At 42.0% G+C, this 18459-nt stretch overlaps 1 protein-coding gene across 1 annotated transcript in view; it reads right to left on the reverse strand.

The window, feature by feature from the left end:
• LOC124554973 (lisH domain-containing protein ARMC9-like) overlaps positions 1 to 18459 on the reverse strand; it is a 194469-nt gene that overhangs the window by 102204 nt on the left and 73806 nt on the right. The window lies entirely within an intron of this gene.

Genomic DNA, 18459 nt, shown 5'->3' on the forward strand with positions numbered 1-18459 from the left:
GTCGGGTCCGCATGGATGTAAACGTTTGTCCAGGATAGGTGGCATTGGTGCATGTTAGGAGTGTGTACAGACTGAGGGACCGTGGAGCAGTCTGAGTAATCACACAGTGTGTATTCCCAATACCAACTGACTTCTCGGAGGCCGTGTACTGGCCTAAGTATTGCTGAGGCGGAGATATACTATTTCCAGGCACGTGAGTTGTGAAGGGAGATAATCCCGCACTGGCTGTGCCTCCTGTCATCAATTGCAACATCACCAGATGGTGAAAGTAGTACCTGCAGTAGTGGCGTCCTGAGATCTTGGTGATAACTAGCCATGTTGAATTTTTTGCTGTTCCACTGGCTTGTTACCTGGAACTGTTCCAGCAGATGTCTATGCAGGAGCTGATGATGCCTCAGGCTAGGCCACCCACACACATGGGTGTGCTGTGGTTACTGTCCAGTCAGGATGTAGGTGCAGTGCAGACACTGCATCTCTCCTTACATGCCAAGATGATGAGAAGATGGGGGTAAGGGCCAGGAGGGGTGGAGGGGAAGGGGGAGGAGGATGGGTGGAGAGAAGGGTGGTGGTCATCAGAAACCACGCCACCCACAAAAAGGTGACCTGCCATGGCTCCAATGCACTGATGTGACAGAAAGCAGCAACGGGCAGACTGATCATCTATCTGTTATAGGGATGGGAACAGTGCAAAGAAAATTAGTAACTTGGTACCAATGATGAAATAGAACAGAGCAATGTGGAAACAGCATTGCAAAACATGGAGAACAATGACAGAAATTGGACATTGCCAAGAAGAGCTTGAACCTTGTCGCTAAACCACTGTCTGAAGCAGTGCCACCCTAGGGAAAGGCCTGTCATGGCTGAAACATGCAACTTGTGAAAGCGGCAGAAAGCAGCATCAGGTGGAGCTGAAGGGGACAGCCCAATGGCAAATGGGAAGAGAATGCTTTAGAGGCATAACTATCCTCACTGCAAATACAGTATCTGTGTGTGCGAGTGGTCAAAGTGCACACAGAATTAACAGCAGTCAGATAGACTGAAAATAATAATTTGTTTAGTCTAGATATAATTACAAGAAGAGATAACACTACAGGTTATGGCACAGCTCTGATGTAAGTTACAGGAAGAGAAACACTACTAATTCTGTGGAAAGTATGTGATGATACCCTAACACAGTGAGGAGTAGAAAGAAGCACCAGTCTGCAAGTCAGTTCCACACAGATGTAAAGGTCTGTCCAGAATTGGCAGCATTGGTGCTGGTCAGCAGTGTACACCAATTGAGGGGCCACAGAGTGGTCGGCATAACTACCTGGTAAGCACTCCTAACAATGACTCACTTCTCAGAGGCCTAGCATTGGTGGCTGTGGTATATGCTGGGCTGCACCCCTACATATTCAGCCACCACACTTGTGGATGTGCTTTGCAGGCCAGGTATGGCCCCTACATCACCTCAGAGGATGTTTGTCAATAGAAGAGTTACTGAGTTGTTTACTGTCAAGCCTCCTGCAGCTGCCACAGTGTCTGAAGGTGCAAGCCACACTACTATGGAGTGTGCAGGTCACAGTACACAGTGCTGCAGTCGCAGGCATGCAGTCACATGTTCAAGTTACACCATGCAGGTAATCTTCTGCAGATGCCTACTCAGGTCATCACTCCACCCATCAGTGGACTGCCTATGAGCTCTCTGCCTTGTGAGACTGAGTTGTTACTTATCCTCCCTGGTTCTCACCACATCAGTGTTCATGGACTTTGTTGAAATGTGCACCTGTTGCCACTGTTGAGTATCGACATTTCTGTTATCAAATTGTGTGGACATTCATTCTCAGAACTTGTACATAATTTAACATGTTAATAAATAGTTGTTATTGCAAAGTGTCTATCTCAATACTGTCAGTCGCACCACTCGGCTAAAGGATATTAAAATGGTAATGGATTCATATGATTTTGCAGTAATTGTCTCCCATCTGCCATAATAAAATGGCAATAAGTATGTTCTTTGTTATATCCTAGCCAGTAATGCCACCCGAGCCCGCTGCCAAAAAGGTTGGCAGCATCAAAGTCCAGACGCCGTCCGCATAAGCAGCGCCAGCGAGACAGGAAATCGCCGCAAGTCTGCGCGCGCCACCGCTGGCTTCTGGGTTCTTAAGCGCTGGAGTCGCGAGCGCTAGGACAGTTCTGTATTCGCCGCTCAGTTGTATACTCGCAACCGAATTGTGTACTTGCTAGTCAGTTGTGTGTTCATCGCAGCAGAGTTGTTGTTTGTCATCAGCCGACGCTGACCTAGCCGCTCCGACTCGAACTAGACAGCTCTCTGTAGACACGGAGTTCACTACTGTGTTTCTGTATCTTCGTTAATAAAGATAAGTACCGACTTTTATTTAATCAGAGTGTTTGGGTTTTCATCTTTCTGTTCACTGTTCCAGCGGACCGGTCGGCCCGCTATTAAAAGTGTGGCGGTGACTTCGTAAGCCGTTTCTACAGCGAATTGTTTGTCGCTACGAACGCCGCCACAAAATTCTTCATGTTTTTTTTTTTTTTGTTTTTTTTTTTTTACAGGTTCTTGATGTGTGTTAGTTCATTTAACTGGACCAGGGTATCTTTTTTTGTTGATTGTTCATGAGGTTTCAACCAAATGGATTTTGCTTTGTACTAGTCTGTTTTGTTGGGGTAGCATGTTCATGCTTGTTGTGTTGTCAATTTGGTTGCCTCAAATTTAGTAGTGCATCATTTGAAGTTCAATTTACCAAAAGTTTGTGAAATTGGTATGAGTGTTGTCCATTAATTAAGGTCTCCAATGCTTTTTCACATAGTAAGCATCATTTTTTTGGCAAATCAATTACAGATTCTGAAACTTGGACTTTTAGAAAACTTAGTCCCCATCATGATTGATGCATATTTGGAAACAATGTGGAAGCTTTTACATACTCGTGTTGTATCACTCTCCTGCCAACTCGTAACTCATGCAGGAAGGAATGGACAACTGCCTTCAGCTCTTTGTCACATAAGAATTTGATTCTATGTTGTTTCAAGTTGGGGAACAAATAGTAGTCACTGGGAGCCAAGTCAGGGCTGTGTGGAGGACGGTCACTGATTTCTCACCTGAATTTCACGATGAGCTCTTTTGTGGTGCTGGCGATGTGGGGGTGGGTGTTGTCGTGATGCAAACAAACTACCTTTGTCAGCCGACCCCTCATTTTGTTCTGTATAGCCCGGTGTAACTTTGTTATTGTCTTGCAGTACCTTGTCTCATTGATTGTTGTACCTCTTTCCAGGTAGTCAACCAGCAAAATGCCTTTACTATACCAGAATACTGAAGCCATTACCTTCCCTGTTGATGGTGTTTGCTTGAACTTCTTGACATTTGTAGAACCAAGATGCCACCATTGTTACGATTGTTCCTTAGTCTCTGGCACAAAGTAGTGGACCCAAGTCTCATCCCCAATTACAACTGAATCCAGAAATCCCTCACACTCTTCCCAGTAACAGCACAGAAACTTCCAGGTACTTTTGATGTGTTTTTTTTTGTGTTCATCAGTGAGCATTATGGCACATATCTTGTGATACACTTCAAAAGATCCATCAAAATCTTGTCCATGGTAGTCTTAGAGACGTCCCCTATCAGTTTGACAATCTCTCCCACAGTCACAAGCTGACCTACAAGCAAAACTTCTTCAATTCTCATCACTGTCTCATCCAAAACTGATGGACACCTGTGGCCGGCTTCATCATGCAAATTTTTTACATCCATACGCTTTTCTCCATACACATCAGTTAACTGGCAATAGATTTCAATAGGGATGTCCCCTTAAACCAGAAATCACAGGACACAGTTCACATTTGGTGGGAATGTCATTTTTCCCTTCCATCATTAACAGTTGCTACACCAAGAATGAGAGAATAGTGGTGCGGAAAAGAAGGAACATGGCACTGTTGTCAGATTTAAGCTAGCTCGCTCCATGCTCCATCCTGGTGGGAGCTCATCGGAGACCTTGCTTTATGGACAATCCTCATAATTGTTCTATCTTCTGCACAATTCAGCAGTCTGTTCTTGTCTTGTTGTGTTACGAATTGTCTTAATTGATGTTGATGGACTGCATTATTTTTAGCAGTTATTTAGTGCACTGTTTCTACTTCTGTGACAGTTCAGGTTACAGTTCACTAACAGTGCATTTTCGCATAAGGTTTGAGTGTTCTTTTCAATTATGCCTGCCCTATCAATGGAGCTGCCTTTGTCTCAAGTCATTCAGTTACAGGAGAAGCAAATTTGTAAACTGCTGCAGAGCGTAACTCAGCTCACTCAGGTTGTGACTGCAACGGCTGCATCTTGGCAAGCCTCTCCCGCATTTGCACTGAATTTTTTGGTGTTTGACAGCCAGAAAGAGGACTGGGCCTCATACCATCAACAGTTGAAGATGCACTTTATGGTGTATGGTGATGTCCAAGGTACACAGCACAATGCTCACTTTATCCCAAGTATGGGTACCGAAATCTTTTGTTTGTGTTGTCAGTTTTTATTTGTGAAACAGTTAGATGGGCATTTTGCTAGTGTCAGTTGCTTCTGGCCAAACTGTGTGGATGCTATGTCCTTGGTTATGACAGACAGTCTTCCCCTCAGTATTTGAGTGAGCATCATTATGGATGGTGTACAGACTGGGCATCCATGAGTTTATGTGTGGTGAGCTGGACCACCATCAGTCAAGATGGTTACAATGCTGTCGTTCTATGCAGCACTCCATTTCATGTTCACAGAGTTCTGTGACAGAAGTCTCTATGCCATTGGCCCAGCCCCTGCCAGTAACACCATCCTATACCACCCATGTGGTCACCAGCCCTGTCGTTTTCGGTCCTGCCATCACTGACACCAGCAATCTCATCACTTCTGTTGTTGGCAGCCCTGTTGATGACACTGCCAGTCTTCTCATCAGTCCAGTCATCACCAGCCATTCTGTCATCAACAACTGTGTTTATGATGATGTCAATTTTCTGCTAGTCAATCTTGTCATCACAGGCCCTGTTGTGGCCGGCCTTCCTGATGTTGCCAGCCTTGTCAAAACCAATGCCAGCTATCTTGTCAGTACGCTCATCACCAGCCCTGTCATGGCCAGGCTTCTCCAAGGCTGAGGCCTCCATGGTCAACCCGACTTTCCCCATTGGTGACACTGTAGCCACCCCATGGCCATTCCCAATGCTGCTGCCACCCTGCTGCCAGTCTCATCATCCCTGCTGGCACTGCTGATCCAGTCATGTTCTTCCAGACCTTACATTGCATCTTCACGTAAATTTTGCAACAAGCCCTGCCTATGCCTGGCCTTCCCTACTGTCACATGCAAAGGCCGGTTGCCATTTGCCAATGTGGACACGGCATGCATGTTTTGATGGAATTACTTTTTATGTTGTTTAGTGACTTAGTTCAGCATATTTATGTCCCCTGCCCTGAGCTTTTGGCAGTTACTGTGGAACATTTATGCACTGTTTCTATTTATGTGTCTCAGATGTCGTTCTGCGTACACTGCATGCTCAGCAGTCTTATTAGTTATATGTTGCATTCTTATTCAGATGTTTGTATAGTTTCTGGGATTCTTTTTTTACATAGTGTTTTAGTTATGTTCAGTGCTTGTTGAATCCAAGGTTATGTTAATGTATTGAGGCATATGCTGGTTATTTCTCAGGCACACATTAAACCACTAGCTGATTCTTCTGCTTCATTCCAGTTTTTAGGACAATCTGTGCTGGTGGCTGTGTTCTGTCTTCTCCTTTGGGTGCTATGCTTCTCTGGGATGGATGCACCATCTCTTTTTAAGGGGGAAGGAAATCATATATGCAACACTCCACACCTGTATCTTTGGCCACCTCACTTACTGAGATGCTTTGTGGGCTACATGTGGCCCCTGCATCACCTTAGAGGATGTTTGTTTATAGAAGAATCACTGAGTTGTTTACTGTCAAGCCCCCTGCAACTGTTAAGCTGTGCCACTACAGTGTGCGCAGGTCACAGAACACAGTACTGCAATCGCAAGCACCTACTCCTATCTAAGCAGTCATGTGTGCATGTGACACCACGTATGTGCTCTTCCATGGGTGCCTACTTCAGTCGGCATTCCATCCATTAAGAGCCATTACGTTCCAACTGACCCACAGCTGCTATTATAGTTCAATTCTTTTATCTTGGCGGTTCGCGTATGCCCGCCCAGACGCGGGAGATTGCTGCATTGCCAGTTGCACGCGCCGCAAACTTACGTTTAGGGGGGAGCACGCAGTTTATGAAGTAAAGTCACCACGGCCTCATTAACCCTTTTGCTGCTACAGAGACGTGCTCCCCGCATTCTGCGCTGTGTGCGATTTTGTCATCACTGCACTGCTCGCCTGTGCAGACACATGGTGTTCTGACTGCTTTGACACACTTATCATTCGATTTCACAAAAACTATTTGGCCCAAAAATTTGATTTTTACACATCTTCTTGACTGATACCTTCCCCCCATAAATGACTTAATTTTGTTTCGATGTTCAATGCAGTTATTGTGCAGCATTAAATGTAGTAAACCACTGCACGAAATTTTGAAGAATTTGCAGAGGTAAAAGTCCATAGGGTATACTTTCGGTATGGTCGATTTCAGTTGCCACTAGAAATTTCAAAAAATTACATTCAAACAAACAAAATTCAAGAAGTAAGACACTTTGATATTGTTTTTAAATAAAGAAAATATGAAGCACAGAACAAGGTTTGAACTTGGAACCTTTCGCTTAGCAGCCAAACACTTTTTTCTTTTTTTTTTATTCCACAAAAACAGTAACAAAAATGGCTACAATGAAATGACATAAATAGGGTGACATATAATTGCAGTCATTAATTACAGCATTCAAAGACTGAGTCTTTAGCAGTAGCACAATTTAGCACCTTGACTGTCACCTTCAACTGGTGGCAGTTCAGCATGCACATTTTCTTCTTCTGCAGCCAGTTCCTCATCACATTTCCCAGACCTAAATTAATCATTCAGTAAATCATTGATGTGTGTTCCTTCCAGGGTAAATTACGTGGACAGAAGAGCAGTCCCAAACAGCGACATCACAAAATACTTCACTGCCTTGTTATTTTTGTCAGTTCCAGCCTTCTAAACGAATCCATAGGGAGTTCAAGATGTTCCTAACCATTACGCTACTGCAGCTCATCACTTAAAATGATTCTTGGAGGACTTTAAACTAGGACGCAAAATACTGACAAACACTGTTGGTATGACTATGAATTATTCATGTTTCGTCGAAGTACAATAGGAAATAAACAATTACCGCTGTTCTTTATTGCGAAAAAGTGGTTAGTGAGAATGATACAAAGACCTTTAATTGCTATCGCCTGAATTAGGAGGCTTATTGCTTGTTTGGTTTAATTAATTAATAGAATATGAAGCAATTGGTATAAAGAATGCTTTTTCCAAAGTTTCTATAAAAGAAATTCTGCTATCAAGACATTGCTTTCGTTCAGTTACTTTATTTATGACTGAACGTTTCTAAAACTGAAGACACTCGTCCGTGCTCTGTACTGCAGTCGAGCTCTGGCAACGTCGTTCTTTCTTCATTGGCTGACTGTGTTGTGTGACGTCAGATGCGCAGAACGAACCTAAACTTGGCCGCCGTCATAAATGACGCGCACTTTAGTCTCTAATGCCTGCTGCTGCCACTGCCTGCCAAAGTGTTGCCTCACCCTTGCCGTGAGCCCCATATGATGCTGCACTTCCGTCAGCTGCACCTAAGTGCACCACTTCGCATTATTTGCATGTGACCACCCATGAGTTCATTGCCTAATGGGACTGTATATTTATGGCATCTTGCTGCTCATTACTTGGCTACCTACGAGCTCCCTGCCTCGGGGGTCTGAGTCATCAGTCATCTTCTCTGTTCCTTCCTTTGCCATAGCGTGCACCTGCTAAGTACTGTTGAGGCTCAACATTTCTGTTATCAAGTTCTCGGGACTATGGTTCCCAGAAGCTGTACGTAGTTTACTGATGTTAATAAATAGTTGTTTCTGCAGAGTGTATATCTCAATACTGTCAGTCACACCTCTGGACTAAAGGATACTACAATGGCATGATCAACCACCAAATCTATATTCAAAGAAATAAATAAATTATTTCCAGTGCCTTTTGTTTACATTCCAAAAAACGGGGTTCTATGGGCTTACTAGTTGTCCCATTAATCCTACACTTCAATTGCAGAGCTCATTTTTTCTGCCTCTGTTGCCATATGATCCCAGCTTTTGAAGCACCAGTGAGTGATTAACAAGATATAAAGCATTACTTAGGTCAATGAAAAGTCAACAAGAAAATACCTTTTGATTGGAGGATCTAAGGGCGTTGTCAGTGAAACAGAAATGAGTTATTTAGTGAAAAGCAAACAGGCATGTTTAAAAGCAAATTGTTGCTTATTCTTTACTGATCAGACAAAGGCCTTCATCAGCTGCTGAAACACACCGGGGGAGAGAGGAGGGGCTGCCTTTGATGGCACAGAAAATGCCACTGACAGGACTAATACCTACTCTATTTCTGTCACTGGCATTTCCTATCTCAGAACCTTCAACATTGGAGCGCGTCAGTAATCGTTGGTTAATATATTAAAAAACTAAAAACCCGCCTCGATTGCGAAAAAAGCACCTAGTGTTAAGTGTTAACCCAGGTTTCGGTGTTGATAACTACACCTTCTTCAGAACAACAATAAAACCCACAAGTGCCTAAGAAGACCTTTGTCAATGATTAAAAGAACACCATAGCTATACATTTATAAACAAAAAAGAAAGGAAAACACAAACAGTACATGTGTACAAAGTCAAAACCACTACTTAACTTAATGGTGTACGTTCCACCTCACACCGGCCTATGTTCAATGGGCCATGACCCGCCATAAACTGCAGCTACAAACGATCGCTCACTTACAAGCCTGACCCGCTATCTATGCACATGCGCAAGACAAGGGAAGTTACTCGAATGCGCATGCGCATACGAATATGAGAAAGTTTATACATGGGCCCGAGGCTAAATAGCCCATATATTCCTAACTGTGGATCAACGTATATCGCAAAATTAAATGGATAGAATAAGAGACGAGCTAAATAGGAGATGAAACCTAAAAATAACCACACACAGTTGCTTATGCTTGAGGTGTTCAATGGGCTAAAATCACCTTCATCATAAAAGGAAATGAGGATAAAAAGAAAGAAGATGAACAGCTTGACCAACCACGCTCGCCAATCAGCACGTGCATGTGATAATCCCCAGATCATCAGATTTACGAGTATGAAGAACAAAGTAAAGGTGCGAAACCTTCAAAAATTTTCTATTTCTTAGGAGGAGTTGGTCATTGAGGATATTGTCTTTAACATGTTGCAGATGCTTAATGATCTGCATTTCTTCCAAAACATCCAGTTTTAAGCCCTTAACCTCGGTATGAAGTAACTCGATATTAACTGGAGGGCACAGGGTGTTCTGCATAAGTAGAGCCCTTAGTACAGTCACCGCTTCTAGTAGGAAGCAGGTGCACGTTCTGGTGGTTTGAAGCAGCACCACCAGAACCAAATTTGCGCATGTTGTTTGCCCCATGATTCTGCTGCTTTTCTCCCCCAGATACATGGCTACATGGACTGTGTGGCCTTCACAACTGCCCGCTGGTGCTATCAGGGCACCCCAGGAGGAGCAGATGGACAATGTGCCCTCATCCCCGCCATCCCCACTCGCCAAGCACATGGACCTGGGCCCACCATTGCCATCGCTGTCGCCAACATCAGTTTTCCAGAGGATGTCCCTGTTAGCTCGCAAGCCAGATGGTGGAGTACAGTCGGAAGTACCCCATCCTCTATAGCAACAACTTTCGGCCCATCTCTGCATCAAGTGTCTTGCCTCTCTCGCCGTTGTTGTTCACAGCCTCACTACATGACAACGGTGTGACATTTCGTGGGTACAGAATGTGCTGGCATAAGCTGGTGCCAGCACACCATGCAGCACGAGTCACCTCTGGGATCAGTTCAACACTGCATACAAAGAGGGCGTACAAATTATAACTGTTTGTTGTCGATAGTCACTCCACTGCAACATTTTTGGTCTGGATGCCTTCTATATGTTTGAGTTCTCCATTACTGACAAGGTGCAAGTCATCTCAGACACCGAAACTGGCCTGGCAGTGACAGATTTCCAGGTGCATATATCCTTACATCCACATGCAGTGCCCCATTTCTGTCAGGCCCATTTCTGTCAGGCCTGTCCTCTTCCTGTCTCCTTATGCACAGCCATTAATCAAGAACTCAATTGTCTCCAGGTATTTGAACCTGTTAAAATCAGGGCTTGGGCCACACCTTGTCAAGAAAAATTCAAAGCCACATCCTTAGCTGGTAAAGTCATGGTGAGGTCCTTCTGGGCCTCTGAAGGGATTATTCTCTTTGATTTCCTCCCTCTTTGTGGAACAATCAACTCTGAAGTGTATTGTGCTATCTGCATGATGATCCAAGGCCACACTCAAGTCTGTGCACCAGAGAGTAGCTCACAAAACTTTGATGGAATGTTCTTCTTCATCCGCCCTAAAGCCCACATCTTACACCTTCCGACTTCCATTTGTTCAGCTCAATGAAGGGTGCACTCCATGGGAAGCAGTACATAGATAATGGAGAGGTTACTGATGCAATACGATGTTGGCTCTGATGTCAAACAGTAGAGTTCATATACAGGCATCCAGACCCTGACAGTAAGGCATGGATGGAGACTATGTTGAAAAACAGGGTTTTGTAGCCAAAAGAGTGGGAAATAATATGGTGTATTGGAATCCTGAATAAAACCAACCTGCTTTCAGAAAACAGAGATGCTTTAATAAAAATGATGAAAACATTCAACTGGTCCCTAAATTATGCTGGTCAACAGCATATATACAGTGTGTCTTTCCCAAGAGTCATCAGGCACATTTTCTCCAATACTTCAGCAATATTTGCACTTCCAAGTTAGTCTAGTGTTTTGTTTTATTGATAAGTATTAACAGGGACAGTAAAACTCAAGGAATAAATAGCAATCCAGCAGCGACGCAGTAGTGCTGTGTGCTTGACAGTAGCAGTCAATGCAGGCCACAGCACTACTGTATTTGCTGAAGTAATGGTTATTCATCATGTGTTACTTTCCCTGTTAATACACACTGATTAATGAATATTGCACTAGAGTAATCTCGGACTGCTCTGTTGAATGTGCATGTAAAATTCCACTTTAGAAATCATTTTCTTTTTATCAAAGTAGCAAACTGTTTTCATTCACCCTGGGCATCTCATGAAAAACGTAATGAGTGCTCTTTGTCTGGGCTGACTCAGGCTACACAATGGAAAACTTAAACTGCAAATATCTGCCAAAATACCAGACACAATAGTCTGATGACTCTTAGAAGAGACACCCAATCCATATATATATCATCATTGAAGAAATACACTGTCCAGTCACATTAATGTGACCACCTGTCAATAGCCTGAATAACCTCCTTTTGCTATATGGACCACTGTGAGGCATGCAGGAAGTGTGTCAATGAGATTCTTGAAGGCACTGACATATGTGGGGCCATGGCAACATGGCCAGTTGCATTAGGTTTCTGGGTGTTTGGTGACCAGTGGCATATGGTAAACTCATCACGGTGTGCTTCAAACCACGCATGTACACCACAATCTGTGTGACATATTGCATTGTCCTCCTGGTGGATGCCATGGCCCCCAAGGATAAATGTGTACCTGTATAGATTTATTGTGCTTTCCAGAATGACGTGATCACCCAGAGATACTATGCACAAACATAGAAAAAGCTGTAATAGTTCCAAATAAAGCAAATAAAAAAAGAGCATTTTTAAAGATAATACTGAGATATCTAAATTTTCTTCTAGATGAGCCAAACTAAGAAAACATTCAGAAAAATGTTGATAGAATGTTAGAATGTACGTGTGTTTCCAAAATATCTTCCTTTACTATTTTAATTGAACTTTCCCTCCTAAAAGCAAAATATTAGATGTTAAGAACAAAGAAAATGGATGACAAGAGGCATTAAAATTTCTAATGAAAAAAAAAGGAAAAAAAGAAAACAGATTTCTGCAGTAATGCTATAACAAGATATAACGTTTCTCAAGAATTTGATGCCTATTTTGAAATCTACAAAAAGATATACAGTATGGTGATCAGGCACTCAAAAATGTTACACAATGATAGTCTGGCAAGGAACTCATCAAACAAATTGACAGTCATGTAGAAGGTTGTCAAACAAGAAGGTTGTAGTGTACTGTCAAAACAAGAATTTATCATTTTATGTAATCTATATGATAGATCCAATGTAAAGAACCAATCATTTATTTCTCCAAAAAGGCTGTGACCAAAGAAACACCATGTGTGACTGTGCCCTGTGGAAGATGAGGTGAGACATTGCCAAGGAACAAAAATTCCCCCTTGGGGAACTTCCAAAGATGCATCATCTTGACAGCCAACCATAATAACATCACGAGATTTCAGTAGTAATCACCTGTGTTGGTTGGCCATTTATGATCATAATCTGTTAGCACCACAACATGGTAGTCCGAAGAAAGACGCATCACCACCTTGCCCAATGATGGCTAGATTATCATGTTTTTCCTGGGGTGATGGGTCCAGTTTCCACTGCTTGGTTTGCTCCTTTGCCCTGAGGTTAGTGACACACCCAGCACTCATACATGGTGATTAGGTTGTTAAAGAAGTTATCAGGATTGGTCTGACACAACTGTAACATTTCTCTTGCTGACTTTTTGGACAGATGTGAGAAGTCACAGTACCCAGCAGTTGAAAATTTGTCATTTTCAAAATGTCATACAAGATGTTGAAACTGATCAAACACTGAATTCAACTTTTTTTCACTATTGCCTCAATTGTAATACACTTGTCTTTGAGCATCAGGCACTCTCCTTCTCATGCAGTTCCCTGTTCTTAAAAGAGAGATGGTCAGCCACCTTGTTCTTCTTCATTCAGACTTGTTTAGGCACACTGGAATCATCTGTGCCATCTAACCAGTGTCATATGATGGTGCATCGTTCCCATACACCACTGCAAACTCAGCATGGATTGCTGCAGCATTGTGCCCTTCAGGTGGATAAAACAAATTTCTGCAAAATATTCCACTTTATCAATGAGCTGTGCCATTTTGTTTTGGCTCCTCTAATGGTGTGCTACAGTACAGCGGAGGGATTTTCAGTGTGTAGCAGAACAGCAGATGTGTACTTGCATACAAACAAAAAATTAATTACTCAACTTTTTTTCCAAAGTGATTATTAAACCGTGACTACTATCCCTTGTATGTACTCTCTACTTTGGTCACCATCAGTTATTTTGCTGCCGAAATAGCAAAACTGATCTGCTACTTTCAGCATCTCATTTCCTAACCCAATGCCCTCAGCATTGCCCAATATAACTCAAGTTCACTCAATTGCCCTTACTGATATTCATTTTACAACCTCTTTGCAAGACACTGCTAATTTTTCCAACTGATCTTTTCCTTTAGTAATTGTTCAGTGTACAGAATGAATAGCATTGTGAGTAACTGTTCAGTGTAGAGAATGAATAACACTGTGGATATGCAACAACCCTGCCTAATTCCTTTCTCAACTACTGCCTTCCTTTCATGTACTTCAAGTCTTATAACCACTGTGTGGTTCTGTACAAGTCATAGATAACTTTTTTCCCATGGTCTTTAGTGCTGCTATCTTCAGAATTTCAGAGAATGTAGTCCATTCAACATCAACAAAAACTTTCACTAAATCTACAAATGCTATAAACATAGATTTGCCTTCCTTCAATCTATTTTCTGAGATAAGTCGTAAGGTAGTACTGACTCACGTGTTCCTACATTTCTCCAGAATCCAAACTGACCTTCCTGAGGCCAACTTTGACCAGTGATTCCATTCTTCTGTAAATAATTTGTGACAATATTTTGAACCATGACTTACTAACCTATTTATTCTGTAATTTCACATCCATCAGCACCTACTTTCTTTGAAATTTGAATTAATACAGTCTTCTTGAAATCTTCAAAATATTTCATCTATCTCATGTATCTTGCATTCCAGGTGGATTGGTTTCATTATGACATGTTTTCTCAAGGAACAGCGTTACCCCCTTGTAACCCTGATTGCATTGGCTCAGTCATATGTAATGCAGTGGCAGATTTTGGTTCATTGGTAGGTTACTGGGGACATTCAGTCCATCTACAAAGGAGATTGCTTACAAAACACTTATGTGACTCATTCCAGATGTGTGTGGAACCCATAACAATGGAATGTCATCTACTCCAAGTGTTCATTTCGATTTACATCTTTCAGTGCTCTGTCAAATGATTCTTCATTGCGTCATAGCTCCAATCTCCTCGCATCTACTACCCTTTTCAAAGTATTGTCTTCAATTTTGTTTCCTATGTATAGGTCCATATATTCCTTCCACCTTAAGTTTTCCCTTCTTTTCTTAGTACTGGCCTGCTAACTGAGTGCATAAGGAAGAAAGCATTAAATATGTAGATGAATGATCCCATAAACACTCTTTGTAAACACAGAAATAAAAAAACTTATTCCTGGATGGTTGGGGAGGAATTTGAATCCCATTTTTCTTGCATAAAGTCAGTGTCTCAACCAATGTAACACCTCAATAAGTAGGTAGCCTTATAACAAATGGTTGTGATAAGTGTAGACAAGAAACACAGATCCACCAAGATTGAAAATGGTATCAGTGACAATGATGTTCTTGAAGCAATAATGATTACCAAAGCACAAAGGTCAGCTTAAACTAGGACAAAGCATAGATGACACCCATATAAAAGAATAGTAGAGAAGTGATACACACAGCCACAATTCAATAGTATTATTGACATATATTTGTTGTAGAATCTTAGAACATATTCTGAGCTCTAATGTAATGAAGTATCTTGGATGGAAAGTTTAATACCCTACTCAGCATAGGCAGCAAAAGATCAGTAGTCTTCAGCACACAGTGACAGAGTACCAGGCGGAGCAAATAACAGTTCCGAGTGGATGGTAACAACAAAGTTAATGCAGTGAATGGCTGGCTAGAAAGAGGCCCAAAGACTACAAGGTTGTTATAAGCAAACAAGATCAATCAGACACTGTATCACATGGCATGGTCTAAAGGCTTCAAGTGATAACAAGCATATGGCAGTATGTGACTGCATGCAAAAATTGAAGTACAGGGTTATTACAAATGATTGAAGCGATTTCACAGCTCTACAATAACTTTATTATTTGAGATATTTTCACAATGCTTTGCACACACATACAAAAACTCATAAAGTTTTTTAGGCATTCACAAATGTTCGATATGTGCCCCTTTAGTGATTCGGCAGACATCAAGTCGATAATCAAGTTCCTCCCACACTCGGCGCAGCACGTTCCCATCAATGAGTCGGAAAGCATCGTTGATGGGAGCTCGCAGTTCTGGCATGTTTCTTGGTAGAGGAGGTTTAAACACTGAATCTTTCACATAATCCCACAGAAAGAAATCGCATGTGGTTAAGTCGGGAGAGAGTGGAGGCCATGACATGAATTGCTGATCATGATCTTCACCACGACCGATCCATCGGTTTTCCAATCTCCTGTTTAAGAAATGTCGAACATCATGATGGAAGTGCGGTGGAGCACCATCCTGTTGAAAGATGAAGTCGGCGCTGTCTGTCTCCAGTTGTGGCATGAGCCAATTTTCCAGCATGTCCAGATACACGTGTCCTGTAACGTTTTTTTCGCAGAAGAAAAAGGGGCCGTAAACTTTAAACCGTGAGATTGCACAAAACACGTTAACTTTTGGTGAATTGCGAATTTGCTGCACAAATGCGTGAGGATTCTCTACTGCCCAGATTCGCACATTGTATCTGTTCACTTCACCATTAAGAAAAAATGTTGCTTCATCACTGAAAACAAGTTTCGCACTGAACGCATCCTCTTCCATGAGCTGTTGCAACCGCGCCAAAAATTCAAAGCGTTTGACTTTGTCATCGGGTGTCAGGGCTTGTAGCAATTGTAAACGGTAAGGCTTCTGCTTTAGCCTTTTCCGTAAGATTTTCCAAACCGTCGGCTGTGATACATTTAGCTCCCTGCTTGCTTTATTCGTCGACTTCAGCGGGCTACACGAGAAACTTGCCCGCACGCGTTCAACCGTTTCTTCGCTCACTGCAGGCCGACCCGTTGATTTCCCCTTACAGAGGCATCCAGAAGCCTTAAACTGTGCATACCATTGCCAAATGGAGTTAGCAGTTGGTGGATCTTTGTTGAACTTCGTCCTGAAGTGTCGTTGCACTGTTATGACTGACTGATGTGAGTGCATTTGAAGCACGACATTCCCTTTCTCGGCTCCTGTCACCATTTTGTCTCACTGCGCTCTCGAGCGCTCTGGCAGCAGAAACCTGAAGTGCGGCTTCAGCCGAACAAAACTTAATGAGTTTTTCTAGGTGTCTGTAGTGTGTCGTGACCATATGTCAATGAATGGAGCTACAATTAATTTATGAAATTGCTTCAATCATTTGTAATAGCCCTGTATAGACTTTGCCAGAGGGTGTGCCCACTGTATGTTTGGGTGTTACCATCTGTGGAGCCACAATTAACTGTGTCTACTTATCACCCACAGTATCTCAGACCCATATCAATAGTGTGGAATTTTAATCATTGTCAGATACAAGAGAGAGCCATCAACAGAAGCAGAAGTAACTTCAGGTACACCCCAGGGAATTATATTGGGACCCTTGCTGTTCATGTTGTGTAGTTATGACCTTACAGACAATATTAACAGTAACCCCAGGCTTTATGCAGATGATGCAGTTATTTATACTGAAGTACAACCTGAAAATCTCTGCACAAATATTCGCTGAATCTTGACAGGATATAAAAGTATTGCAAAAAGATTGGTAACTTGCTTTAAATATTCAGAAATTTAAAACTGAGTACCTACTAAAATGAAGAAATATAGTATCCTATAAGTACAGTACCAGTGAGTTACAATAGGATTCAGTCAAATCATACAAATACCTAGATGTTACTATTTGTAGGGATATGAAATGTAATGCCTGCATAGGCTCAGTCATGTGTAAAGCAGACAACAGACTTTGGTCCACTTGTAGGATCCTGGGAAAATTCAGTCTGTCTGCAAAGGAGATTTCTTACAAAACACTCGTGTGACTCATTCTAGAAGTGGGTGGAATCCATACCAAATAAGACTAACACAAAATGTTGATAGTATACAAACAAAGGTAGAATAAATAGTCACAAGTTTGTTTGAACCACTGAAGAGAATCATGGAAGTGCTGAAGAACATGAACTGGCTGAGCTTCAAGACAGACTTCAACTATCCCATGAAAGACTACGGTATAACCCCGATTTTACATGACCTCGATTTAGTGTAAACCCCCATTTAATGAAAGAAATTTCAAGTTCCAAAAATTATTCCACAAGTGCAATGCAATTTTATATTCAATTTAACGAAATTTGCATTACGACAAAACCTGCATTTAGTGTTAGGAATATTAAATATTGAAAACAATACAATAGTGACATTTGCAGCCCAAATGCAAGTTGCACTTTTCTTCCAGTTCTCGGAATCCAAAAAACCACCTGTGGCTTGCATTCAGGTGCAAAGCCTAAGAAATTCCGAAAAATGCCTCTAGTTGCCACCGTAAGCACTTGTGGCCTTTATTGCTGTTTTTTGTCACTATAAGCCGCCACAGAAGCCACTGTGTTAGTTTCAAGTAACGAATGTTAAGGTATTTTTTATCATGGGCGAATTTAGCAATTTTTCAAATATTCATAGCAATTAAAAATCCAGGATTTTAAAGGGAGCCGCAATTGGGCTTGAAAAATACAGGGAAAAACTTGTCGCATTTCAGTGCGACATCATCAAACTGCGCACCGGAAATTCTTGCTAGCTTGTACAGCCAATGTCCATAAATTGCCACCATTCATGTCACACGGAAGACTTAACTGAAGTCCGAAGTGTTTCCTAAAGATGTTATTGTATGTGCTAACGAAATTGGCTCGTTCACGGAGGACATGGTTTTAGAGTGGGTCAGACCTGTCTGGCAACGTCATCCTGGTACCTTGCTAGTTTTGACACGTACGCTTGTGTTAGATTCGTACACAGGTCACTGTACACCAGCTGTGGAAAAAAAAAAAACAAAAAAAAAATGAGTAGAGGGTAAAACTGACTTAGTTGTAATTCCAGAATGGACGACGTCCATTCTGCATCTGTTAGATGTTTGTTTAGACAAACCTTTTATAGACAAGAAGAAAATATGTATACACAGTGCCTAATGAAAGAAGATAGGCAATTAATGCCTACAGGACATGTTAAGTGTGCAAGCCTGTCTCAAGCGTGCATGTGCGTTAGTCAATCTTGGAAATGTCTCCCAAGTGAAACTGTTCATCACGCATTTAAAAAATACTGTATTTCTAA

Source organism: Schistocerca americana, chromosome X, assembly GCF_021461395.2.
Source record: "Schistocerca americana isolate TAMUIC-IGC-003095 chromosome X, iqSchAmer2.1, whole genome shotgun sequence".
NCBI lineage: Eukaryota > Metazoa > Arthropoda > Insecta > Orthoptera > Acrididae > Schistocerca > Schistocerca americana.